At 40.6% G+C, this 27154-nt stretch overlaps 1 long non-coding RNA gene across 1 annotated transcript in view; it reads left to right on the plus strand.

The window, feature by feature from the left end:
* Window positions 1-13677, plus strand: part of LOC109287920 — a 137953-nt gene extending 124276 nt beyond the window's left edge. Inside the window, exons 2-4 of the long non-coding RNA XR_002095009.1 lie at window positions 4710-4769; window positions 9284-9344; window positions 13282-13677. This is a non-coding gene — a long non-coding RNA (uncharacterized LOC109287920). The remainder of the gene's footprint in view (window positions 1-4709; window positions 4770-9283; window positions 9345-13281) is intronic.
* Window positions 13678-27154: the final 13477 nt, after the last annotated feature.

Below are 27154 nucleotides of genomic sequence, written 5' to 3' on the forward strand. Positions count from 1 at the left end.
ATATTGTATGTTGAACTGTAACTGTAACTAGCCAACAGCAAATGTTGTATGTCACTTTTTTTTAAATCTGTTTCTTACTTGGATGATTTTTGTACCTAACTGTTGCAGTGCAGTGTGAAGTTATTACAACAATGGGAAAAGCATGCCATGTTGATTAATTATATAAAATATGTTATAATAAATTACAACTATAGCTGGCGTAACCTGGTTGGATCACTCACTGAAAAGGTTGAATTTTAAATAATGAATGTACTTGAGAATCTGTGTTAAGAGGCAAGGATTTCTTTGGGTGATATATTTTACTAGACCATCCATACAGTTGGGATAAAGTTAGGCAAGGTTTTGAATGCAAGACATTTTTTGTCAGGTCTCACTTGAGACTTTAGCAAGCTGCTTTCTATAATTCAGGAACAGGAATAAAAAAAGTCAAAAATTGTTAGCTACATTATTCCTTATAAGCTATTTCCTCAATCAAGTCACATCTAACCTGTATCAAATTTCAATTATCAACAGGGCAGGGAAACTGAACTTCCTACTGTGATTTTTCTGAAGAAATGTATTGCCCCTGTAAGGTCCAATTTGTCACCTCAAATGCACATTTACTTGTCATTGTGTATCATGTAAAATCCTGGTTTTGTGCTTACCTTCACTGGCAGCTATTTCAGGATACAAATATATTAAAGCATACTGTAGTTTAGATTCCTGATATATTGTATACTCCAATAAACTCCCATATTTTTCTATCAAACTTGTGCTAAAGCATTTTGTATTTTGTGTATACACCTATAGAAGGTTGCCAGTAACAATAACCAGTTGAAAGAAGCCATAGGTAATAAAAGCAAATTAAAAATTTTCCAAATTGATTGTTCATTCTACATTTCACAAGCGCTACAAATCAGAATTTCCAGCACACTATCCGTACCTGTTTCAAAACTAACACAAATTTACTGCTTGGTTTTGAAGAATAAAAAATAGTGAAGTGTCTTTCAAATGATCACTGCTTTCCTACAGGTGGTGCTCTAAAACTAAATTAGTTCAGGTCAATTCAAATGGTGTCTAATCAATTAATGAACCAAATATATATATAAAAAAGGCAATCTATAGAGTCCATGTTTTGACAAACAAGTGACTTTATTTCATGACACTTAAAAATTTCCCTTTACTGACTTTTTTAGCCTGTATTTTTTTAAATTTGTATCTTTTCAAACACAACTTTTTTTTAAACGATCTAAATTTTGCTACAGTGTGCACTTTCTTAGGATATTTCTTCTAAATACAAGCCTGTTTTTAATCCGTACGGAAAAGCAACTCAATGAGCACATAAAAATAAGACCTTTGACTATTAAGCATACACAATCAACTTCTCCAAAACATGAAGTATGATGCAAACTTTTTGTGTAAATTCTCAATTATTTCCACTCCCTGGTTCATCCTTTTATAGCTATGATTGAATAAAACAGTAAAAAGTGTTAAACTGAATATTTCAGAAGTGTGTTTTCTGCGTGAAGCAATGCATTACAGTAAATGTCTGGTTCCTGAAGATGCATGAGACTAGTGGGGACGCAACCTGAAATATCCAGAAATATGTCTAAAAAATGTTCTTCATTTCTGACACACGGGTCTATTTTACCCTTCAAGCAAGTATAGACTCAAACTACACATGTGCTTTGAGAGGACAGTAGATATTCAGAAAACTATGCACATTTTTAACAGCAGTTCAGAGCAGTCCATTGATTTCGCATCATCTGTATGTGATGCTGTAAAACAAATCCTCATACATAATTTTGTAGGTTAAATGCCCTAATCATGTTCACCATGAATGTAAAAGGAATAGTAAATATAAGTTCTCATCTCCAGCCCTCGCTGTCAGTAGCCTCTTCTCCCTTAATCAGTTTGCAGACCTGTAATCCCAAGAGATGTGACTAAGATCCAAGAAGGCTAGAGAAATGACACCTTTATGACACAAAGTGAAGAATACTTTATCCAGCTGAAATGGCAGTGGCATTTAGGAAGATAGAATTTAATTACCTAGTGAAAATTTGGCCAGGAAACTGAGCTAAAAAGTAAAAACCCTGATCTTCAAAAAGATCAGTATTTAATCTATAATGATCCTACATATCTTAGAATTTTATTTTTAGAATTGTCCACTATATGGCAACTCCTGTAAGGCCTGAGAAACGTGCCTTTTGCTGAGTAAAAATGGAGATTTTTCCCTTGACAACCCTATCGCAGTACCCCATGATCAGGTTAGTCCATGCTTCAATTGAGATGTAAACCGAGATCCCTCAAGCTATAAGCATCTACCATGCACAAGACCAGGGATTCTCAGTCTGCAAAATCACTTCCAGGGCAAACCTGATTCTTGCAAGGGAATTTCTATGGGGCAGGTTAAATGACTTGGGTAAAGTCCTAAAGAAAGTCCATGGCTGAGCTGGGACTTGAAGCCAGATCTCCAGAGATGGATTGCATGGCAATTTATCCATGTTGATGGCCAAAACAAATGCTGTGCTGGATTTTGTGAAGTGTTCTTTGAACGCTATAGCAGACAGTTTGGACAAGTCAGATGCAGACAGTGAAATGACCCTAGAAACTAAAGCTAAGTTCATGTGCCAGATCAATCTTCTTAAGCCAAGACCAAAGTACCCAGAAAAACAGCTGCAACCAGCTGTTTCCCCTTTCATGATGTTTTGCAACTGGGAGATTTAAACTCACCCTAAAGCCATGATTTGCTGCTTTCTTAAAGCCTTCATGTGGGTTGAGGAGATAAATCTCCATAGACTCAAATGGATGGGCTTTTGGAGTGATATGGCTGCTTTGTGCTCTACTGCCAGTGTAATAAAACCCCACTCAGCAGCAGTGTGTAAGAATAATTTGGCAGAGGCATACATCTGCTTGCAGTTTGCCATGTTCCCTTTCATGCAGCCACATCACCAGAGAAGGGGGCCTGGTTACACATGGTCACAGTCAGGATGTCCCTTGACTATCTTAATCTTTATATTGTCATACCTTTGTGGAACATTACGGTTCAGCATGATGTAGGCAGGAAGCAGCGCACAGCAGCCCAATTCCTAGAGCTGTTGAGATTAGAGTTTTAAGTTTCTTTTTCCACAGCTGTGATGCTAACTCTGTGTATTCTGGCCATGCCTGAGCATCTGACCTAACAAACATACCTACAAATGGAAGAAATTGAGTAAGAACTAAATGACAAATGTAGTAAGGTCCACTGCTGTTCAGTTGAATTCAGCTTGATTTCCTGGCACAGTCACAGTAGTTCTGAGGCTGTGAAATGTAAAGTAGCACCTAGTGTGTCTCGTTTGTGGTGTTAATGTGGTAAGCACTGTTGGCAAACCCCAGGCTCAGCAAGTGCGCTTTCCCAAACTGCAACCATAAGTGGTTTCTGCCCTTCCCTCCCCAACCCACACACTCAGCCAAAGTGCCTTGATTTGTGTTAATGTGAGACATGGCTTTGCCAGAAGTGCAGTGTGGGGGTTGGTAGTGAAAGAAATGTGATACTTAATATGTCTGAAAATCTTAGAAATTTCAAGCCATATCAGCCACCACAATAAAAGTATGTATTTTAACTGTGAAAATTGTGACATTGCTGAGAGAGAACTCAAATGAAGTCGGTGCCCAATGGACCCTAACAGGACAAACTTTCAGATTAAAAGAGCATTTCAAACTGATAAATCTATTATGATGAATCTCATGGAGTTTAGGATTCTGTGTTTTGACTGACTGTACAAATTACAACTACATCCTGCCTTAGTCATGGTTTAGAAAGCCCACGTTAGGCTTGGAAAGAAATGACAAAAGTCACTGAGGAGTGATGGTGACTGCTGCTGTTATACATATTACAGTAGCAATCTGCTCCCACCGCAGTCAGGTCCTATCATACTAGGGCCTTTACAAATATGCATTACAAGAGTATCCCAGTTCTGAATAGCCCATACTCCAAATAGACAAGGAAAGGAAAGGCATGTCTGCACCACAAGCTAACAGTGACAGGCAGTGGCATGTTCTCACATGTTGTGCCGCTCTGCACATACTATCTCCAAACAGGAAGCAAGGTAGTGCTGCAGCAGGTGAAATGGCTCTTCGCCCTCAGCAGTGCTAACTAGTTCACTGCTTCTGGTTTTAGAGGGCCTGGATTTGGAGCAGTACTGTGTATTTGACTATATTGCTGCTTTGCAAAATCGCCTGCTGTGTAGGCATGTCCAAGGGACTTTACCAAATGCATAGCAGGTCAGAGGCAGAGCCAGGGACAGATGCCAGGTTTCCTGAGTCAGTTTTTTGCCCAACCCATGGCATTGTCTCTTTCTTCCCCAAACCAAGTATGCCCCTGTTTCCTACCCCTCTTTCAAATTTCCCCCAACACCTACTCAATGCGGATACTTCCAGGGAGTAGAGAGAAACCTGGATTAAAGCTTCTTAACTATTCATTCTTTCTGAAAGCCCCCTCCCCCTACTGTAGAACATCCTACCATCCCACTTCTCATCTGTCAACACTGCAAAACTATACAAATAATGCAGCTCTTTCTTTTTAGCCAATGTAATCCAAGTTCAATTGGGAAAGAGGAATGTTTTTCTTTCCCTTTATTTTTATTGCCGGTCACAAATCGGGTTCACTCCAATTCATCTAGCACATAAACGGTACGCTTTCCAAGTTAAACAAATTGCCTTTTTAAAATTCAGTTTCCTTTTCTTTGCAGGTAAAAGTCTGAAGTGAGAAATAGTTGTCCCGGAAACAACACTTTTCCTGACATGGACAGGTAATAAGAGTATACTTCACTGATATTGTGCCATACCTGCAATAAAACCAGGAGAAGGGAAATTTAAGAATTCCTTTGTATGTGTTTTAAGTTAAGGAAAAGAAGGATATAATTCTGGTTTGACACTGAAAGGAGGTCCACAGGCAGGGAGGACAGCATAGGCTGATGATTCCAGGCCCCCCTAGAGTGCTGCCAGATCCTTTGAAGGGTGCCACAAGGTGTGAGGAGGTAGATGAGGTATGAGGAGATAAGTAGATAAACCTAGGCTTAGTTTTTTTCCTGCCTAAACATTTCCTTACTCGCATTGCCCAGCCCTTGTGCAAGTGGGTAATCGCTGTAATATATAAATTAGTTTTTGAAACTGGGTGCCATTCAATTCACAGAAGTTATGGAGTGGTGCCTTGAGTCCAGTGAGGGGTGCCTCAAGTCCAAAAAGGTTGAGAACCACTGACATAAGCCATCTAGTTAACGCTATGTGTAATGTGGTAGTAGGTGAGCAAAACTTCTGAGAGTTTTTGTTTCATGGAATTCTGCACAAGTTTTCATTAAGATGCTTTGCATGGTTTGTCTTGTTTTAAATTCCCATCTACCTAATAGTACTACAAGTAGTTTTGAACCAGGTCAACTTGATAAATATGCTTCAGATCTGAAATATCACCCATCCACCTCTGGTAAGCTGAAGAAGACATGACTGCCTGGCATGTGCTCATGTATTCTCACCAAGGCAAGGCAAGGCCTGCTACAAAAGGTGGTCTTCTACACTAGGAAGGTGCATCATGCTAGAGAACATCTTAAGTGCCATGTTATAATTAGTGCAAGCCTTACATATTATTGTCTTTAGTGCTGTCCCCTTCTGTAAACTACTTATTTTGACCAGAAGCCATGAAAAGTGACAGGGTTTCCTTAGTGAGAGGTGTATTAGTGGGTTTCAGTTAGTTAGGAGAGCCAGGGGTAGCAAGTGAGATCCTGCTGGAGCAAGAGTTAAGAGGACTGAAAGCAACCATGTTCACCCTCCATACCCTCATATACAACTGGCCTTGGAGGATTAGCTATGGGGAAATGTAACACACTGGCAACATAAGGCAGCACTTCTTGTCTTCTGTCCCTTGGCTTTGGGATACTGGAGAATTGGAGACATGTCTCAGAGGGTTTGGATTGCACTCCTTTCTTCCCCTAGTTCTGGTGCTATTCCAGGTTTAAAATTAAGAACTTAATTTTGATCTCTCACCAATTTTTTGCCTGTGACACCTGACCAAATTGAGTGGAATTTCTTTTGAATTATCCAACCTAAGTGTGATCAGGATCAGGACCTATGTGTTAGAGGCTTCAGAAATTAACATTAGGTACAGAGAAAGGCAAAGGAGCTTCCCTCAAACTCAACAGAACATTTGATCCTGTGTTCATATCTGGTGTTCCAGTCTAAAGCAACCAGAAATTCTTTGTCTACCTAGAGGTTGCAGATCAACTTGCAGAAAGAAGAAAGAGCTTGTGCCAACATACTCTACAACTCTCTATCTTCAGTTGTGCTACCTACTAACTCCCTGCTGCAGTAAGTAAAACTGGAGTGCTGATACCTTCAGTATGGCTGGTACAGTGTAGGAGGTAAACTAGTTTTTTAAGTCATAGTGGGACTTTAAAAAGTTCATCACTAGACATCGTCCTATCTAGTGATGAAAAGAGCCAATCTTTTCATCACTAGACAGGAGCTTCTTACCCCTGAGCAGCAGGTACTTGGGCATCCATTATGCTTGAGGGTACTTTAAAGGAACTGCCCTCTTATAGGTGGCTAGTCATGGAGCTGTTAGACAGGAATTAGAGCAGGTTCTTGATACAGGAATCCTTTTGGGGGATCTTCCTACTTTTTCAGAATGTAACTAACTTCCTACTCCCCTCCCCCATTCCATCTCAATATACAAGCATCGGATTCCCTTGAATTCATTTGAGACATCTTAGTCAGAAACCCATGAGTCAGTGTTCCTCATATAATTCCTGATCTGTCATCAGGAAGCTAATGGCATAACTTCAAAATATATAGAGGGCACTTAACACTTGTTGATGAGCATGAACACGTGATCCTTCATGTTTTAAGTGCCCATAACAAAGTTTAATTGTAACATCTAATCTTACCCTAATGCTGCAGAGCAAAGAATCCCCTCTGTATAAGGGACAGCTTCTATCAGAAAACTGTTCTTGCTAGCCAGAAACAATGCATCTGTATAATCAGTCCTGGTAACTCTCTTGCTGTCTAGGCGCCTTTCTTCATGCCAGGACCCTAAAACAGTGATGCAATTTCAAAGTGTTGGCTTTCAGTGTTTCGTAAGGGGTAACTTTGGACTGCTCCTAACACAGTAGGGTAATTTTTAGCCAGGCACGTGAGCTCCAAATCATGTGTTCTCTCTCTCTCTCTCTCTCTCTCTCTCTCTCTCTCCTGCTCTGCCTCACCATTTTGTGCGTAAGTCTGCACAGCAATAATTAGTTGTGGTAAGTGTTGGCTCACTAGACAATAGCAGAGGATATCAGGTGGCACAGGGTTCAGTGCAGCGTAGTCACCCAAGCAAAAGTCCAGGGCTGAACATGGCTCTCAAAGAGGGCAGATTAAAGCCAGGGCAGGTAAGTCTATGTGCAGCAGCAACTCCTAAATGTGGCCTTAAAGCAGCCAAGCAAATAGATGAGAGCAGGAAGGGAAGGGGAGAGCAAATGCACGTGCAAGCTTGCATTGCATGTGTCCTCATTATTACTCTACCACCTGCATTAGAGCTACTCAACTGCTGCTGCTAATGGAATTCTGCAAACTAATGCACTTGAAACTGTGTCATTTATTTAGTGTTCCAGCTGTGGCTACCAGACCTCTTGGCAACACAGTTGTGTAAAAAATGTAGATGCATTCTAAGCCTGCCAGAGTGGAATAGGCATATACTTGGCTGTGCCCTCACGTGTGTTGGCTTGTGTAGCTAGCTGGGCACAAGGGGAAGAGTTTTCAGGGTTTACTCTAAGTTACTCCTATACAAGAACAAGACAGGAGGAAGGGAGGGACCATGGCTCTGAGTCACCATTTCTTCCCACAGCTTCTCCTAGGGCAGAAAAACTGCAACTATCGTTTGCACAGGATTGAATTTAAAGGACTCTGTGTCACTAAACAAAGGGACTGTCAGTTAATTTAACTAAACACACCTCCAAGAAAAGGAATTGACTGAGAAAACGATGCACAAAAGTGACAATTGTTCTTGAAGACGCATCAATTTGCCTGAAATGTAACATAACATCCTGGTCCCAGGCTGAGCTCAGTAAGATGAGTTAAGAAATAACAGAGAGAGGAGCCACTGTCTTTATGCAATGCCATCCAACTGGCTTATAATTACAATCCTTTCTTTTTGTTTCCATGTTCCTTCTATTTATACATACCTAAACAACCCAAACCATTTCAAAACAAAAGTTCAATTTGCTTTCACAATCCATAGTTATCCATCTTGGTAATTTTTTCCCTAAGCTTGTTATTACAGCTGTGGATCACAGTTCAGTGCTTGTAAAATAAATCTGTTATCACAGCTTGCATATAATTAGTCCTAAATGTATGCGGTTTATTTTCAATATCAGGATGTACATTAGGTATCAAAAACACTTAAGATGCTGGCTATCTCTGCACTTTATGACTCTGTCATTTACTGAGTTGGAGCAACAAATATTTAATGTGACAGCAACATTAAAATACAGCTCGGCTGATAAAGAGGTATGTCCTGCAATTTGCATTGCATGATGCAGCTATGAGCCTTACATACTAACAATGATGCAGCTCATCTAGTTCATAAACCCTTTACTGTTCAAACATGGAGATCCTAAGGCATGTGTCATGCTGGCAAGGATAGGACAAATATTTTTAGATGCTAATGTAAATAAGCTACTTACATAAGCTTGGATTGCAGTATAAAAAGCTATGAAAGCACAAAATTTTGTAAATATTTATCCGATGTCATACAAGGTTCCTAGATCTCATGTTAATCTACATTTACAGAACAGCTTCTGTGAATATTCTGTTTTTATAAGCACATAGGAACACTTGCATTTTCATATTTTCTGTTTGATTTGATGGTATGCACATGTGATTCAAGAGACCAGAATAGGGAAGAAACAAGCTTTTAAAATGAAAATGTAATCCCAATGGAGAGAGCACATTCAGCTCTCTTACAGACTATATTCCAAGCACTGACCACATCACTCTTGCCATATTTCCAGTTTGTCATCTCCACAAAAAGTACATTAGTATCCAGAGATCCCAAGCTTCCTGCTTTTCTGACGCTCCTCCATAATTTTGATCAAAGTTTCCTAGTTCAATTTCATGGTGGTTTGAAGGATCTGTTGATGTTGTAAGAGTTGTATTGTGAAAGTAAAATGATAGGACCTGACCCTGAGAGATACCAAGACCCATTGCTCCCCATCAGCTAATTTTCTATGGTTACAGTGTCTCTGTCTTACAATGTCTACCAAGCACTTGGCGTGATTTTCCTTTTTCTTTGAAGGTTGAGAACTCTGAAAAAATCTTGAAACAGTTTCTTGCGCTTGCTCATTCTCCTAGATTGGGTAAGTTAAGAGATCTACAGTTTCTACAGCATGTAATGAGTTACAGTGAAAATAAGTATAACGTTTTGTTGTATGTGCAGCTGAGAGATGGGTCTAAAACCTAAACTCTGGATCTTGATTTAGGCTTCCTCCAAGGTTAAGGAAACTTGGAGCAGAAAGTCTCAATTTGGAAAATCTATGGACTTGTGTTGAGAGTTCCCTTACAAGTAATATGTATACAGAATTAAATTAGCCAACTTTTAATATATGTCCACTGCCATTTTAAGGTGTCTCCTGTGCTTATTGCCAGTGCACCATCTGAAAAGTAAATGGTCTCCCCCTGTGGACCACTTATGGAATCTACTCCTAAATGATGATAACATACTTTATTTATAAAACATCTTTTACTTTATAGGTGCTTCATAGACAAAACATAGTGAACATGAACAGCACTCATATCACGCATCAAAATAAAAAAATTAAAATCATGTGCAGAAGAATTACACCCAAAAAAGCACAGTGCAGGGGTCATCAGCTTGCAGCCCACAAGCCAGATCTAGCCCACAGAACAATTTGTTCCAGTCTGTGGACATGGGGCTTTGGCATCAGTAGCTTTTCTGTGCTGAACTGAGTCATTTTGGCCCACAGGCCAAAAAGGTTGCAGGCCACTGGCATAGTGGAAGGCCTGTGTTTTGATTGTCAGTGGGCCTAGACTGAGCTCCTGCTGCAAGCTGTTCTTGAAAGGGGCAAAAGACAGGTGTGGTGATAGAAGTTGAAGCGTCTTTCTGTGGCTTCAAAGCCACAGAATTTGAGCCTCACCTCAGACTTGTGTCGATGGCTTCTCTCCAGTTGACCCAGCTATGAAGAGGTATCTGGTCATTGGGACTGGGTAGTCAAAAATAGCTTGCACATAAAACTAGCTGTATGCTGTTGGCTACAGAAACTGCAATGCTTCAGCCACACCAGACATAGGCTTGGAGATATTTTGAAAATGAGTGACCATAGCTCATCATCAGGTCCCATCCAGAAATGTTCCTTCTCTGGTTGTGCCATGGGGAATGAGGAAGGAATTAATTCTGTGGGGGTGAAGGTAGGACTGATGCACACTGATTATACTCTATGCTTCCATTTCTAAGGATGAAGGGGCAACCATAGATTTTTTTCATACGTGTGAATTGGAAGGGAAATCAATATGCTATTGCTGACAGGGCAGTTCAGTTGAGAAAACAACATCTAATCCAACACTCTTTAAAGTCAAATGAAACTTGCCATTGACTTCAGCGGGCATTGCTTTAGGTCGGTTGTTGGCAAGTTTGCAAAATCAGTAGAACTATAAACAATACATGTTTTCTTTAGATTCTTTTCCTTAATTTGAGTGCAGAGAGGGCTAAGTTTGAACTGAGAAATTCAGTTTTATTAAGGCTCAAATTCAGTGTGGTGCAAAAGGGACTGTAGAAGAACCCTACATAAGCCCATGGCATGACTTCAACTGATGTTCAAGGCTGTTAAGCTCTTTTTATTCAGGTGTTCCATGGGCCTGGTGCTCACCCTCCATCTGAGGTGAATTTCAACGTTAGTAAAAATAAATATCTCAGTTTAAGTTGTTCTTAATGACTCGTGTATTCTCCTCACTGGGACGGATTTTATATATATATATTAGGGCTGTGCGAAGCTTCAGGTGGTGATTTGATTCAGAGGAGATTCAGCCCGATTCGGTGGCTGAATCTCTGAATCCAAATCAAATCAGGAGACCAATTTAAAGGTCCAAAACAATTCAAAGCTCTCTGAATCTTTACAAAAGATTTGGAGAGCTTTGATGATTCAGACAGTCCCCAGTGGCTGCAGCAGGGAGCTGCAGCTGACTCCAAACTGGTAAGTACTAGGGACTGGGGAGGGGGCCATGGGGGGACACTTGCCAGCCCCCCGACCCCTGCCCTCTTCCCCAGCCTCCCATGGCTGCCCCACCCACCCCTGCTCAGTACTTTTAAAAAAAGCCCCAGTGCTCACTGGGTGCTGCTGGGCAGGGGGTGATCCCCATTGCCCCACACTGCATGGGGAGCTCTGCACAAGCCCCCTGATGCCCCCCCACTCCCTCAGCCCCCCCCCACGGGGCCCACCCGGCCCAGGTCCAGCCCTTTAAGAAAATAAAAAAGCCTAGGAAAACACGGGATCTCACCGCTTTTGCAGTGGCCTCGGGGGCTTGTGCAGAGCCCCCCACATGTCATGGGGCAATGGGGGACAGTGGGCATCACCCCTCATTGGCAGGAGCAAAGAGTCCTGGGTTTTTGGGGTGTTTTTTTCTTCAACGGCTGGAGCTGGCCCGGGCAGGGCACCCGTGGGGGGGCTGAGGGAGTGACCAGGGAGGTTAGGGGGGCTCATGCAGAGCCCCCCACACAGCGTGGGGCAGTGGGGGCAGCGGGGATCGCCCCCTGCCCGGCAGCATCCAGTGAGCACGAGGGCTTTTTTTTTAAGAAGTGCCGGGAGCTGGGGCGGGCAGGGCTGCCATTGCTGGGCTGGGAGAGGGGCGGGAGATGGGCCTGGCTGATTCAGAGATTCAGCAGCAGCTGAATCTCTGAATCGAATCAGGACAGTGATTCGAATCACCAAACCGAATCACTGTCCCCCGAATTGGCCGAATCTGAATCCGAAGCAAATACGAACCACTTCTTACAGGCCTAATATATATGTAATTTTTGGATGGATACATTTTATTACATAAAATGTAATAATATACATTACAAAATATATGCATATGTATATATAACAAAATATATGCATATATTATGCGTATATATAACAAAATATATGCATTACAAAATATATGCATATGCATATATAACATTTCAGCCTGTAGTGTGGTTTTCTGACTGACGCTTATGGTGGAAGGGGATGGTGGGGGAAAGCTTGCAGTACTGGTAGGTACCTACATTGCCCTCCCCCACTTCCATACACAAGGTCTGCAAAATAAAAAAGCACTACGTTTATTTGGTTTTTGAACTCTCCCTTGTTCCCAGCAAGTTATTACAGATTAAAGATAAGGAACATTGAAAAGCAAATTCTGTTAGGTACCCTGGATTTTATTGTAAAGCACTTGAGGTAACAGGGTTATGAAAAGTGCTATAGAAGGGTTTTATACCACTATTAGTCTCTAGAATTAGTTTCACGCTGCCCTGAAAAATGTAAGCGTGAACATGAATGAATTCATTCCTCTTTGTTTATTGCTACTTCGATACCTAGATCGAGCTGGCCTGCCTAGCTAAGCTTCATAAGTTGCATTTTGTGGTTTCAGATTGTCAGTGAGGTCACTCACTGATGACTCAGATACACTGGCCTGAAGGTATTTATGTGATCACTGCAGTCGGCAGAAAAGCTGCCCTTCAGAACAAGGCAAATATATCCCTGCTCTTGATGGCTTCAGGCTCTGCAATGGGGGATGACCTGACAGCTGCTTGTCCTCAGGGAGAAATAAAGGAAAATGGTGAAACACATGCTATTTCCATGAATTTCCACTCATCTGCTTTAGAAAATTCAGCTGAGACATTGACAATAAAGGTTATACTTCTAGTGTCACAATGGAAAGGGAAGGAACTTTAACATGTATAATACTTAGTCTTGGCATACAAAACACTGCACTTCACATGGCATGTAATGTGCAAAAGTGCTGTAACTTAGAAAGATGCCGCCACTAAAAACTATCAATGGATATTTGTCTGAATGCAGATTTACAGCATCTGCTTTACATGTGGTTTATATTTAGATGGCAATCCAGATATCACTTTGCATGAAGTTCTGGCTTTTTGAGCTGTCCAAATCAATTGTCTTTAATCAAATATCAAATTTTCAGATGTTTATAGATGCACTCAGAAGTGGAGATTATTTTAGAAATCATTCAAAAGAATACCATCCAAAAAGAAATATGAACCAAATCCTAATGAAAATTCTTTCTTTTCACTAACAGACAAAGAAAAACCACACATATGCACAGTAAAATAGAAAGTTCCTTCTGACTGAATTTACTACAGAAAAAACTATTTGACGATCTTGTACAGGAAATAAGAGTTATGCTGCATCTTTTTTTAATTTAAGCATTACACACAAATCAAATGTATTTATTAAATCAGTGTATAGTCATTTTTACAAGGAAGTGTAATTTAAAAACAGACATAAAAGATTTCCAAAGTAATGATACACATCTCTTTGGACAAATGTTATTTCAGGGATTTATGATAATTCCTTTTCTCAAAGAAAAATGAAACTAATTGAAACAAACTTTGTACTTTATATTAATGCCATTTGAATACAGTATGCACTGCCAGTTATAAAGTGACATTGAAAGCTGATGCTGTTCTCAACAACACCCTGGTTTCTCAGTTTTATGTACTTTTTAATTTCCTCTGTGGAAAATCTGGTCTTCATAAAAGGGCTGCTAAAGAAAATGTGGAAAAAGTTGATTCATTCCATATTTACATTCTTGCTAGTACCTGGAAATGAACCAATTACCAATCTGAGCCAAAAAAGAAGTTAGAAAAGTCATTTAGAAAACTCATCTTCCTACAGGCACTGTTTCAGAAGTGCCCTGGGAAAGTTCTGCTTTGATAGCAAACACCCTTCATCCTAATAAGATTTTGTATTTTCAACCCCTCAGCTAGTGTATCTTACTCATTGTTATTTAAAAAAAAACCTTTCAATTTCCTTCAGCTAAACAGAAGAATATGGGTAGATCAGAACCTACAACCTTATATATCAGGAAAGGTCAGATCCCAATCTGAGCAGGTCTCCTCTTCAGGACAGACTGAACCACAAACCCAGTTAAGAACACCTCTGAACTTTGACACATTTGGAGCCAGCATGTTAGTGAAATCCTGGCCAATGACGCTCATGGCAAAACACCAATTGACTTCACTGGGACCAGTGATCTAGCACTGTGAACATGTTGCCTAATATAGACAGAGAAGCCTAGTGCCAAGTTCCCATTTTTGATAAACACTGATCTGTTAATAACATTTGCAATTTCATATTAGCAATATTTGCAAAACCACTGATGCTACATACTTCAGTGAAAGCCTACATGCACAGTTTGTCATTTGCAGTGCTACAGGGCTTTCACTCAAAAATGACACTCCTCCAGAGATATAGATTGCACTTTTGAAACAGCCACCCAGATACCACATGAAGAATTGCTGCAGTACAAAACAAAAATCCCCACAAATCACACACCATTAGTTATGACATACCACCCTTCCCTGGAACTTAGACACAAAATCCTCAAACAGTTGCAGCCCACACTAGAAGAAGACACAACTCTTAAAGAGATTTTCCCAGAACCACCCGTTCTAGCCTTTATACAAGCACTGAACCTCACCAATCTCATCAGCAGAAGCAAACTTCCTATGGCCCAAAGCACACCGAATGGATCTAGACCATGCTGGGACAAAAAATGTAAAACCTGTCAACACATCTCCACCACCACCACAATAACTACACCACACAACAGAACCATCATCATTTCTGGATCTTATACCTGCACCTCTGGAAATGTAATATATCTCATCCAATGCACCAACTGCCCTGATGGAAAATATGTAGGAGAAACCAAACAACAGCTGCATAACAGAATGAACGCACACCGAAAATATATCAAAGACAAAATCACCCAGTTACCTGCGGGTGTACACTTTTCACAAGACAACCACTCATTCTCCAGTCTTTCAGTCTAGTTCTCAAAGGGAATTTACAAAACACCTTTTGTAGACAAGCCTGCAAACTTTACTTCATAAATCTATTGGATACAAAAAATCATGGTCTACATATAGACATTGGATTTCTGGCACTTTCTAACCTGCCTGCCATCCAATAACCCCAGGTAACCTGCCTGCATTTTACCACCTACATTCTATCACCCGCTTTTCCTCCACCACCTACCTGTCTCACACCTATTGCCTCCCTTCTCCTCTGATCGCCACTGTCACGCGTTTACATTTCCACAGACCTGCATGTTGCACACTGGCTTTTATTCCATCCAGGAGAACACAGACTCTCCCTACACCTGAGAAAAGGTGTTTGTGCCTGAAAGCTTGCAAAGAACAATTTTTCTCACTATTTAGTTGATCTAGTAAAAGATATCACATCTACCCAAAGAACCTTGTCTAACACCGATACATTGACATTCTGTATTTTCTTAGTCATTAAGAGCTAAGAGAATACCAAAAACAGGAGTGATCTATTGGACTCAGCCTCTGTTTGGATGACAGACTTTATATAATTGTAATTTAATCCCAGTTTCTTCTTGGGATCATAGGCAATGTATAAAAGGGGAATGTGGGGGTGGCCCATGCACCCCCTGAGATTGGCCACTGCCAGCTTCTGCGGGCGGTCACCACTTGCCACCCCCCCCTTGCTACTGCCGGCATCTGTGGGTGGTCACTGCCACCACCACCAGGGTCTGCAGGCAGTCCCCTCTTGCTGCTTACCACCTCCCCTCCCCCCCCACCGCCACCAGCGTCTGCAGGCAGTCCCCACTCGCCACTGCCACCTACAAATCGTGCCCCCCCAGTTTCATGCTTGGGATGGATCTATGCCACTGCATACATGCCAAGATTTACCTTTCTGCCTTACCCCAGTAATCTATACAGTTCCATCAAAACTCTTTCAACTTGAAACATGTAGTGTGCCCAGTATCACAGACTGTGTATTTCTGTATGCCTCTTGTCAATGTTGTTCTTTAGACTTGTACTGAAGGTTGAAAAGTTCCTTCAACTCTACATCAGGTGTAAAGCCCACCAAACTCTCCCAAAATAGACATTACTTTCCAAAGAGTCTCATAATCAGGAAACTATAAGGAATTTAGTTACATAGAGATTTATTTAACCCTATTCCCTTTCTGTCTGTGCTAACCAAAGATTCAGCAATACTCTTACTATTGAAAGATTATTAATATCTTTGTTGCACATCTTGGGATTTTATGTATCATGTTGTTATATTTATTATAGATACAGGTTTGAGGTAATCCATTTGACCATACTGGAGCTTCTTGCATAAAACTCTTCTAAATTAATATTTTAATAATTTTATTTTGACTTGCAAATTAGAAAGTAAGCTTGTTCCACAGACTCCTTTTTTAACAGAGCAAGTATAAGGGACCTGAATTTTCAGGACAGACTTTAACATTCACATTTTCAAAAGTGATTTGGCATGACGGTTTTATCATTTCCAGTTTGAAACTGGAAGGTGGATTGCCAAAAAGCAAGGCAGTTTCCGTAGTCTTTGGTCACTACTGACAAGTTCAACCTAAATTAGGTGTGGTTTCCTACTGTCTTCCCCCATCAGTATTCACATTGCCACATACTTTCAGCTTTACATAAACAGTCAATCGGGCCAGACTCTTGGGGCTAGCTGTTTGCTTCCAAATTCACTTGAGGGGCCTACAGGGGCTTACACCTTCTGTACAGTTTTCAAGCTATAAGAAAGGAGTCCAGCATCAGAGAGGCAACCTTGAGGCTTCTCTAAGTTGAACCACCTGATAATAGCCAACAGGTCATTTTATCAGCCAGGAAACCACAAGAGTTCAAGGTGTACCCTCTTGCCTTAGTCATTTAGCCTATGGATGGGAGGATGGTATCAGGACTGTTACACTGATCCTATACCACATAAGAATTCCCAGATGGTAGGGAGATCATAAATTGATCAGTCGCACCAGTTTTCAGCCTTTTTATGCTGCTCAGGTAGAACAAAAAAAAGTCCTAACAGACTGGTGAATGTGGCCCTCCATCCTTTCATGTCCCATCATTTCTTTCATTTGTTAACACTAGCATGTGGTTATAAAACCTTTATAATTCAAGTTTTACCTACTAGAAAAAATATTAGAAATGTAATAACTACTGAAGATTTTTAAGTAGTCAATTTAATATGCAACTATGAGTTCTATTCCCTGGGTTTCCCTTCTAGGTACTTATGGCCTTTAAGTTCTCTGAAATATAACAGAAATGATAAAAGTACAATATTGCCGTGACTTTACTCTTGTGTAAATTAAAAAATTCCTTTCAGCAGTAAGTACGCACATATGAATTCATTCTGATTTGCTAGAGAAGGGGGTACTTCTCTAGAGGTTCTTATGAAAAAAAATAATAGTAAAAGGCTCTGTGTCACATAATTACTGTATTTGGAGGAACACCTCCCAAGAAATACTTGGAAATAATTGTAGAAATGCATACCATACACTGCTTATTGTGTCCCTGTGCTGTGTTTAGAGCAATAAAGCATAAACATTTCTATTGCTTTGCTTATAAATTTAAAAAAATGAAATTTCACTCCACCGTGGGTACTTTATACATTTGGTTTATTGCACAAAGTGTATACAAATACAGTTCTAAATTCACTATTTGTATTGTAGATGAATTCCTGATTATAACAATATGGGAAATGTGCTAAGGAGAAAGGAAATGCTATTCAACAACTACGCAAGACAAACTTATTTTGTTCCATGAATTATACAGTTCTGTGTTTATGCAGTTAAGTTAATCCTAAAAAAATATTCTGTGTAAAGGTACTGAAATATTATATAGTGCATTGGGACAGCATCTGTACATTTCCTTCTCTTCAGTAGTGCTGCTTTGGCCTTTAATAGGAAAGAAGATGTTTTTTCATAGAACTGGGTTTAATAAAAATTCGATTTGGCATCTGCGCTGTACAGTCCCACACAAGGCCCAAAAGGTTGCTTGTTCTGGGGCTCGTGTGGGTTTCAACAGCATTGAAACTGGACAGATTTTTTATTACATTCCAGTACAGGAAGAAGAGTAGAAAGTTGAATTTCCAGCACTAATATGATTTTTATTCATTTTCCCGTCTGTTAGTTTTTGCACTTATATTGTGAGTTTCATTTCTAAGAGCAGTTTGATGGACACCATGCATTTCCACTGCTGCTCATTATCTGAGAAAGTCCAGTCTTTCCAGTCCCTTCTGTCCTATATAAAAAAGGATAAACCTTGTCCCATTTCTTACTCCAGAAACTTGTATAAAAAGTCTAGAAAGAGGGAAATAAATATGGAAAAATGGCACTGCTCAGAAGCAATCTTTTTGTATTTCTCTTAATAGTTTTATAGTTCTCTTAATTTCTGGCCATTTTACCAGATAGGAAGTTGAAGTTAAAAGCTTAATTTGTTGAGACTACAGTATCTAGCAGCCTTTGTGCTTGCTACTATTAGTTACAGTAACACCTGGAAACCAAGTGAAATGGGCCCCATTGTGATAGGCACATACAAACACCTAGTGAAAGACTGTCCCTGTCCTGAAAAAACTTAGATTCTCAATAGCTGGTGGAGAAAAAGCAGTAGAAGAAATTAATTATATCCCCCATTTAATGGATAAATGGAGAAAAAAGAGTTAAATGACGTGCTTAAACTCCCACAGGAAGACAAAGGAGTGTTGAACCTAGACCCTCTCAATTCCCATCCTTTGCCTCACCCACATGACCAGTCCATCTCTTGCCTGTCAGAATGGGGAAGGACAAAAGAAATGAGCCAGCTTAAAAAGATTCAGAAGTTTCAGCTGCTACACAAACTTGCTGTGTTAATTGCCCAATGTGAATACATTGGTCCTATGTGCCATCCAGTGTATGGGCTTCCTGGCTGTTTTCACATTTGATTAGTGTTGGCACTGGATTTATGATCCAGATACCTTGTTCCAAACCCACAGGGCAACCATGACCTCTCTATTCAATAATAGGCAAATTTTATTGACACACAGTGATAGCAGATAAGAATAATGCAAACAATTATATATCTACCAGTCCTATAGCTATCACACAGGGAAGGTATATCTGGCCAGTACACAAAAACTTCACCCTGAGGTTCTCTCTTGAATGTCAGATGTCAGCAGCCTTGAGGTTGAGGACTGAGGCCCACCTCCACCCATCAGTGAAATGGGCTAGTGGTGTGCCCTCTGTCCATGGTGGACTCAGGTTCCACTCTTGGGGGGATCCTTTTCTGCTCTGAAATCCCTCCTTTTGTATTCTTTCTTCCCTCAGATGATACTTTATTCCTGGGCATCGTTGACTGGTTTCCCTGTGACTGTCATACCATTCACATTCTGTCCTGTCAGCATATTTCTTTGTTCCAACAAACCCATCACATGCACACATCTTAATTTGGTTATTTACTGGGCCTCCTAATTTGGTCCATTCACCAAAACTGGAAATCCCAGGGACTCTGCACTTAGGCACTGTGACCTAATGCCACCTTATCTCAGGTTATGGAACAGTATGGTATATGTCTTCACTTTCCCAGCCTGTGTATGCTTGCTTGTTTCTGGAACCAGCAGACAGGGTGTCAGCTGGTTCCAGACACAGTAGCCATGTGTAGATGAAATAATGGGCATGTGTGCACAACACTTTAAAACAAATTAAATGCTTTTGCACCGCTTTAAGGGTGTTGGTGTTTGCATGCGTTGGGGGCATATTGTGCAGTAGTTCCAGCCACTGTAGCAAATTCAAGGGCATAATGTGTTTTAAATGACTTGGGGCGCAGCAAACTAAAACTCCTCCGACAGTAGCTCAGGGACTCTGCAGGAAGCCTGTTCAGGTATCCTGGCAGCAGCCCAAGAAGGCAGGCTCCACAAGAAAAAACAAACAAATGACTAGCCTGATCTTTTTATTTTTTTCCACCCCCCCACAGCCTGCCTGCCTGCCTGAGCTGGGCAGGGGCCTGGTGATTCCCTCCACAGCTGCAGTGTCCTCCGGGACCAGCCAAGCTGGGTGCCTGCGGGCAGGTGCCTCCTCGGGGGGTGGGGGGGCCGGCTACCATGGAAGTAAGCACCAGCCCCTCCACAGCCCAGGGACTGGTCTGCCCACTGGCAGCTCACCCTCCCCTCCCCGCCACTGGAGAGCCAGGTAAGTTTGGCTGTGTGCACGACACAGGGGTTTAAAGGGCCCTAAATTGAAGCTGCATTTTTAAAAACTGATCATTTCAATTTAGGGCCCCCATTTCATCTACACACGCCCAGTGGGTCTTGAAGGAAACTTTGCCACAAACAGATTTTTAGAAATCAATTAACCCTTGCCATTCCCCTGGGCTATTGCTCTAGTGCAGTATCTACTTTATCTACAAGCCAATTCCCAAAAGAAAACCTCTAAATACCATTTTCTAGCCATCATTTAGCAGCCTTTTTTCTTTAACAGCAGAATCTGTGGCAGTAGAATCCCTGCCAGCCCATCAGCCTGACTACTATGGCTTTCCAGTTTGGTTCAAGGCACAACTCTGGTCAGGAACTTGGCTGACTGTGGCTTAAACCTTGAGAGATTTTCTATTTGACAGATGAGAAAGATAGTTAGCAGGGAGGGGGACTATGCTTTGTTGTCCATTGTGGGTAGTATTGATTCTATTGATCTGGTGTGTAATGACCGCAAATCCTACAGCAATGAGTACGTAATAAATTCAGTATATAATAGATGCATCAAAATTGATTTGCTGGTAATAGTACTTTGCACTTTTTTGCATTCTGGAGATCATAGTGGACCCAATCAACTTTTTTATTTTTCAGGTTCTGAACCCTAGTAACGTATAAAACCAGTTTCATGGATGAGTAAAATCAGGCACTAGCAGGAATTCTCATACTCCAAGATGGTGCCTACATAATCCACCCCTGTTGCTCTGGAACAAGTTGCTCCAGGGTCATACTAGGCCACACCTTGGTCTTCTCATGTCCTTTTATGTACTCATGTGTATGTGTCTGTGGAAGCCTGCACATTCATGCTTCAATTAATGCTGTAGCTAAGACAGGAGACAGTCAGTTGCTTTGTGATTAGAGATATCTTCAGGAAAGACCAGATCATAAACTACATGGTTATTCCAAGATTTATTCATGCACAGTAGGATTTTCAGAAAATAGCCAATTAATTTATAGCACTCTATGTGCCCTGACCGTCTGTTCAGTTATGGTTGCAGAGCACTTTCTGCATGCTTACTGCACAATAAGTGGAACTTCTTTACCTGACCATAGTGGCCCATTCATGGATGCTTAGTGGGACAGAATAGAGTGCAAGCCAAGACAAAAGTGAGTAGGCTAGAGACAAACCAAAAGGGGACAAATCTTTCTCCATTTCTTTCCATTGGATATATTATGTCCGTTCTGTGGAGCATCCTGAGTGGGAAGTCTCTGGTAACTGCAGATTATCTGCTTTGGGTACCAGAGCTAGTGGGGCAACATTGAACCTCTACTCAAATGGTAGCAGTCTCTCATGAATCTTCCAACGTTTGTTAGGTTGGGAGATCAACCTCAAAGCTTGTTTCTGCAGGGATTGGTGACACAATGAGGGGGATCATCACAATAGGATTGTAAAAAGGATTTCCTTCCTAAGGAGACCTTTCAGAAGAATGTACCATAGGCAGGGCCTTTGAAATGATCAGCCCCAGTTGATCATCTTCAAAGGAACCTTTTAATGTACCTTTCTTATACTATAGACTATAGAATCTGAATTTAAACTAACACATGTTTAAAGTAGATTAAATTAAAGTTGTTATTTAACAATCAGATCAGTCCTGTTATTACAACATCTGATTGTAAATACAGCTTTTTATACTCTTTATGAAGAGCAGTGAAAGTAAAATTTGGTTTGAGGTTTCATATTAAATTAGCACTGATTTTTTTTCTGTTCTATTGCCAGACTAAGAAAATGTCTGCAGTTAAAACTACTTTAACCCTGCTTTCAAGTGTACATATTGTCCTGAATTTAGAGCATGGTTTGCTTATCTTCCTTTTTAAAATTAACTAAAAATCAATCACTTAAAAGTGACTCCTGCACAACTACAAAAAAAATCATTGCATCTTCAATATCTATTATGAGGAAGCATCTGAAATGCCTTAAATGTTACTACAAACTATGAAACACTGAATGCAGTGGTTTGAAACTAACTGAGCTATGATTCATTGCCATATCAATTATCAAATTTCATCATTATCGGCAATCCCTCACAGTCAAAGGTGATTGTCTTCCATGATCATCTCATCTGTGGGTCTGGAGATGGCTGACAAGGCCAATTTGGGGTTGACAGGTTCTGTTGTAGCTCGGATATGTTTCCTTGTGGGGTGGATGGTTCTGGATTCCTGACTTGGTCCATGTGAAGGGAGAAGTGTTGGGCATGGAGGAAGTCCTGGGGATCACAATCACCCCAAACTTATCTCAGGTGAGAGGAGCACAGCTGGAGCCAGGAGCACCCTGCTACATTTTCACAGTGAGAGTTTCATCCAGATTGGTGGCAAGGGAGCCTGGAGCAGTACTTCCAGCCCTGGAGAGGGGCAGCCAGGGCGAGGCTACAACATCCAAGGAGGGAAGATGCCAGAGGGCTCTCCTGTTCTTGTTAGCCTGCAGCAAGCTGCAGTGAAGGGACGCATGATAACAGGCATGAGTGGTCGGAGGGCCACCAACAAACTTGAGGATCACCAACAGAACCGAGGAAGCTTGCCTGAAAAAGGATTGAATCCCCAGGCTGAGGTAGGTAACTAAGGAAATAGGTGGTGTGCGGCATGGGAGCGCAAGCCTTCCATGAGCAGGACAGTAGAGCTAGCCAGCATGAATTCATCTCTTAAGTAGATTTTCCATTTGGGACAGCTAAATGAGTTGATAGAGGGGATCAACCCTGAATAAATCCTCGGACTTAAGTTGATTTCCATGTTTTGGGATTACTAAATGAATTGATAGGGTGGAATAAACCCCAAATGAATGTTTGGCCTTGAGTTGATTTCCATTAGGAACTGCTAATGAATTGTTAGAGGGGGACAAACTCTGAAAGAAGGAAGGGACTTCAGTTGATGCACCTTCTGAGATGGTTAAGCAATTAAGGGAATTGATTTAAGCTGATTTACTTTTGAAGGCTATTAGTTTATTGATAGAAGGGGATGAACCCTGAATGAGAGGCGGACTGAATAGAATTAAGCTGCTGATGGACATCTGCTGAATTGATTCAAGGGCCTGACCAGGATCCTAGCAGTATAGGAAAGACCACCATACATATAACAAGGGGTCATAGCCCAAAAGAAGTAATCAGATAACACCTAGGATGTGGCGAGGGTGAGGTGTAATGGGAGGCAGAGCCCCATGAAAAAATGTCTTTGAGAGGCAGGCCCAGACCTATCAGCCAACATAACCAACTCTCAAATTTAAACAAGATCAAAGACATGGCAAGTGAGAAAGATAACACCAGAGAACAGCTGTTATAGCAGGAGCGTTCAATTATTTTGGGCAAAGGGCCACTTACTGAGTTTTAGCAAGCCATCGAGGGCCGCATGACAGGCAGCCAGGGGCAGATTAATATTAATTTTCCAAATTTTTTACGGTCCCTGCAGGCCAGATAGAATGTCCTGGCAGGCCGCATTTGGCCTGTGGGCCGCATTTTGCCCACCCCTCTGTTACAGCATCGATCCCTATCCTGATTTTGTCCTCTGGTAAGACGTTGGTCCTAAGCCATACAGCACCTACCCCCAAGAGTTCACAACATGCTGTTTCTGCTGTTCCTGCTTTTCTGTCTTCTTTTGTTGTGATGTTTCAGAGTACTGAGATCCTTGCATAAAACTCTTCCTCCAATTGGGGCAGTCCTGAGCAATAGCCTCCCATGAGTTGATGTTGATGTTGCATTCTTTCAAGTTGGCTTTGAGGATAGCCTTAAAGCAGTTTCTCTGCCCTGCCCTTGACTGAGCTGGGAGAACAAATTATCATTAAGTAATTATCAATTATTAATTAGCAATTACCAATCCTTACTTATCAATTATTAAGTATCAAATTATCAATAATTATCAAGTTTACACCAAATCTGACCATGAAAGTACCATTTTAAAGCAGAGTATTGACAAGTAGATACTCTTTCGTATTAATTGATGTGGTTATGTAATAAACAAATAGAGCTTCTCTGAACAAACAAAAAAATAGTGAGCCATATTATGGATAAGTGGTAAATAAAGTGCAAATTATGAATGAGATGCAAGAACTTCAAAAAGGAAATAAACCAAAGTGCTAATAGTATTGTACAACACTATTTCCACAAAGCTTGGATAAAACACAGTGTATTGATTAGAGTATCAGAACTGCTAATGAAAGTCACTGTTTCTTTTTGTCCTATTGACATGTTTACAGAAGCATTTCAAGGTGTATTTGCAAATCTAAACAAAAAGTAAATATGTATTAACTTTTCCAGTAAAAAAGAAAATAATGTTTTTCTACTGTGTGATCACAAACTTCATTGAAATTAACATTTCGGACCCAGACCTGCTCTCCGATATACAAGTGTAGTTCATTTAGATTAGTTTAAAGTTAGAAAAGTTTCCTAATGGAAAATTCCTGGTCATTATGCAGATACATTTATTCTTAGCTTAAATTTCTTTAGCAAAAGTTTTACTTTAAAATATGGAAATAAATCTATGAATACTGTCAAAATGTGTTTTGGAACCTTGCAGGTGTGTTACCAAATTTCAGCACGAACTATAGATAATAGCAATGTGGTGCCTATGGATTGATTAGAGATTTCTTGAATGGAGTATTTCTACTGTAAATTTTAAGGACAGATGTGAAAATGACATGGCCTGAATTAATCTGCCTTCTGCAGAGCTTTATTTCATTAGTTGGCATGAAGCCCTTGTTCTCAAGACCTTCTGCACCCTCTCAGGTGGCTTGGGAGACACTGTACTATTTTATTATTGTGGTGAAATGTCCATTAGATTGTTTGGAAGAGGAAGGGAAATGGACTTTCTTGGAGAATGGTGACAAATACAGTTTCTGAAATATGCATTTCACTGTGTGTTTATTCTAATTAGATCAAGTTTGAATGTTTGTTTGTTCTCTGATTTTAACTGCTTGGAACTAAAGACAACCACATTTCTGCAATATTTATACATGTTCACTTGAAGCATGTGAATAGCTGTATTAACTTTGATGAAACTAGTTATGCATTTGAAGTTCAGTATGTTGGAGCATACTTGCAGGTTTGGGATTTGTAGGAAATCTCTCTAAAGAAGGGGCGGGCAATTATTTTGGGCGGAGGGCTGCTTACTGAGTTTTGGCAAGCCATCGAGGGCCGCATGCCAGACAGCCAGGGGCAGATATATATTAATTTTCTAATTTTTTTAGTGGACCCACAGGCTGGATAGAATGGCCTGGTGGGCCGCATCTGGCCTGCAGGCCACATTTTGCCCACCCCTGCTCTAAAGGGACTTCAGTACCTAAAAATGCAGATGGGTGCCTACTGAGATTTTCAAAACCTAAATCCCCTTCAGCACCTGTGCTCAACATAGGTCCTTTGACCCTTTGAAAAATGTGGCCTAAGATTCCTGATCCTTGTTGACACATATAACTAAACTGCTAGACACCTGTTGGGCCAGAATAAATCTGTACAGAATACATGTCACTCACTGGTCAACTTCACCTGGAAAATTGACTGATCTTAAATTAAGAAACAGAAAGAAATATGCTTCCTACCTGCCTGCACAAACTGTAATTCCTCAGGAAAACTTTCCTTTGCAGGGAAAACAACTCCTTAAGATTTTGTCCTTCCTTGGAAAATTTGTAAGCTAGGGAAAAATTGTAAAATGTTTCTGCAGCACTACAACTTGAAGCAGGATTAGACAGTGGCTGGGAGGAGGATCTTTTCTTTGCCTACTTCACAGCCTCCACTTTTGGAGTCTCATCGGTTGAGGAAAATAGTTATTCCTGATGTAACTGCATCCTAAGACTCTTGAGGTGGACAGAGATGCCAGGAGTCAGGAAGGGACCTCTCATTCTGCATTGAGACTGTGCAAGACAATCAACAATTTAGTGTTGTAGGCCTCAATCAAATTGAGACTTAGGCTCAAGTACTTCACTTTAAGCACATATATAAGTGCTTTGTTGGGTGGGGTCCATAGTTACTGGAACCATACCTGGAGGTATTTTGGTAAATTTTCAAAAGGCTTAGTTGTTCTGCACTGGCACTTAGGAGAAAATGGGACTGATTTTATAGTAGAAGGTCCTGTTAAATACTGGCAAGAATCTGCTGCTTGGTAATCCATCACCACTTTTTTCCTCCGTCTCTTTGCAGTGCCTGTTCTTTAATAAGCCTTCTCAACCCTAATAAACATTTTACCTTCCCAAATGAAAAATGTATCATGTACACAAGTAATAACATGATGTTAGCCCTTTCATGAGTTTATCAAGCTTAAATGCAGCTACATGTCTTGTCTATTTCTAATAGCAGGATTGTTCTAGAATCTAATTCCCCTAGGGCCTAGAAACAAATTTGGAATAGAAATCTTCCCAGTACCTCAACAGTGTAATTGGTTATAAAGCTCTAAAAGTGGATATCAATCACTGACCATTATTACCTTTCCCTGCTATAAATAAATTAAGTGCCAACAAATTATTATTTTTCTTCCAGTTTAATGATTGAATTTATCTGTGGGCATGTTATTTTCCCACCTGTTATTCCTGGATGTGTATTCTTTGTGCTTACAGGTAGATGGATAGACAGATAGATAGATATAATTATTATTTCAAGCCAAACTGTTCCTCTCCTTTTGCTCATTTTCACTTATAAGACACAATTATTATGCAGCTTTTTGGAACTATTTCTGTCCAGTCTTATCAAAGCTCTCATGAGACAGGAACCAAGTAATATGTAGGCTAATATGGTCTTTCAGTATTAGGAGTGACAGATGAAATGTTGTAATATGTTTGCAAAATTAAATGAAAGGAGAAAAGAAAATTCTCAGATAAGTGGGTACAGGCATGATCCAGGCCACCAGATGTGGGCTAGCTGTACGAAAAAAGCCTTACATAGTTTGGTTGTATTTTTTCCATATATATTACATCTCTGTAA

The sequence above is a fragment of the Gavialis gangeticus genome, unplaced genomic scaffold (assembly GCF_001723915.1).
Source record: "Gavialis gangeticus isolate Ggan-Ray unplaced genomic scaffold, GavGan_comp1, whole genome shotgun sequence".
Lineage (NCBI taxonomy): Eukaryota > Metazoa > Chordata > Crocodylia > Gavialidae > Gavialis > Gavialis gangeticus.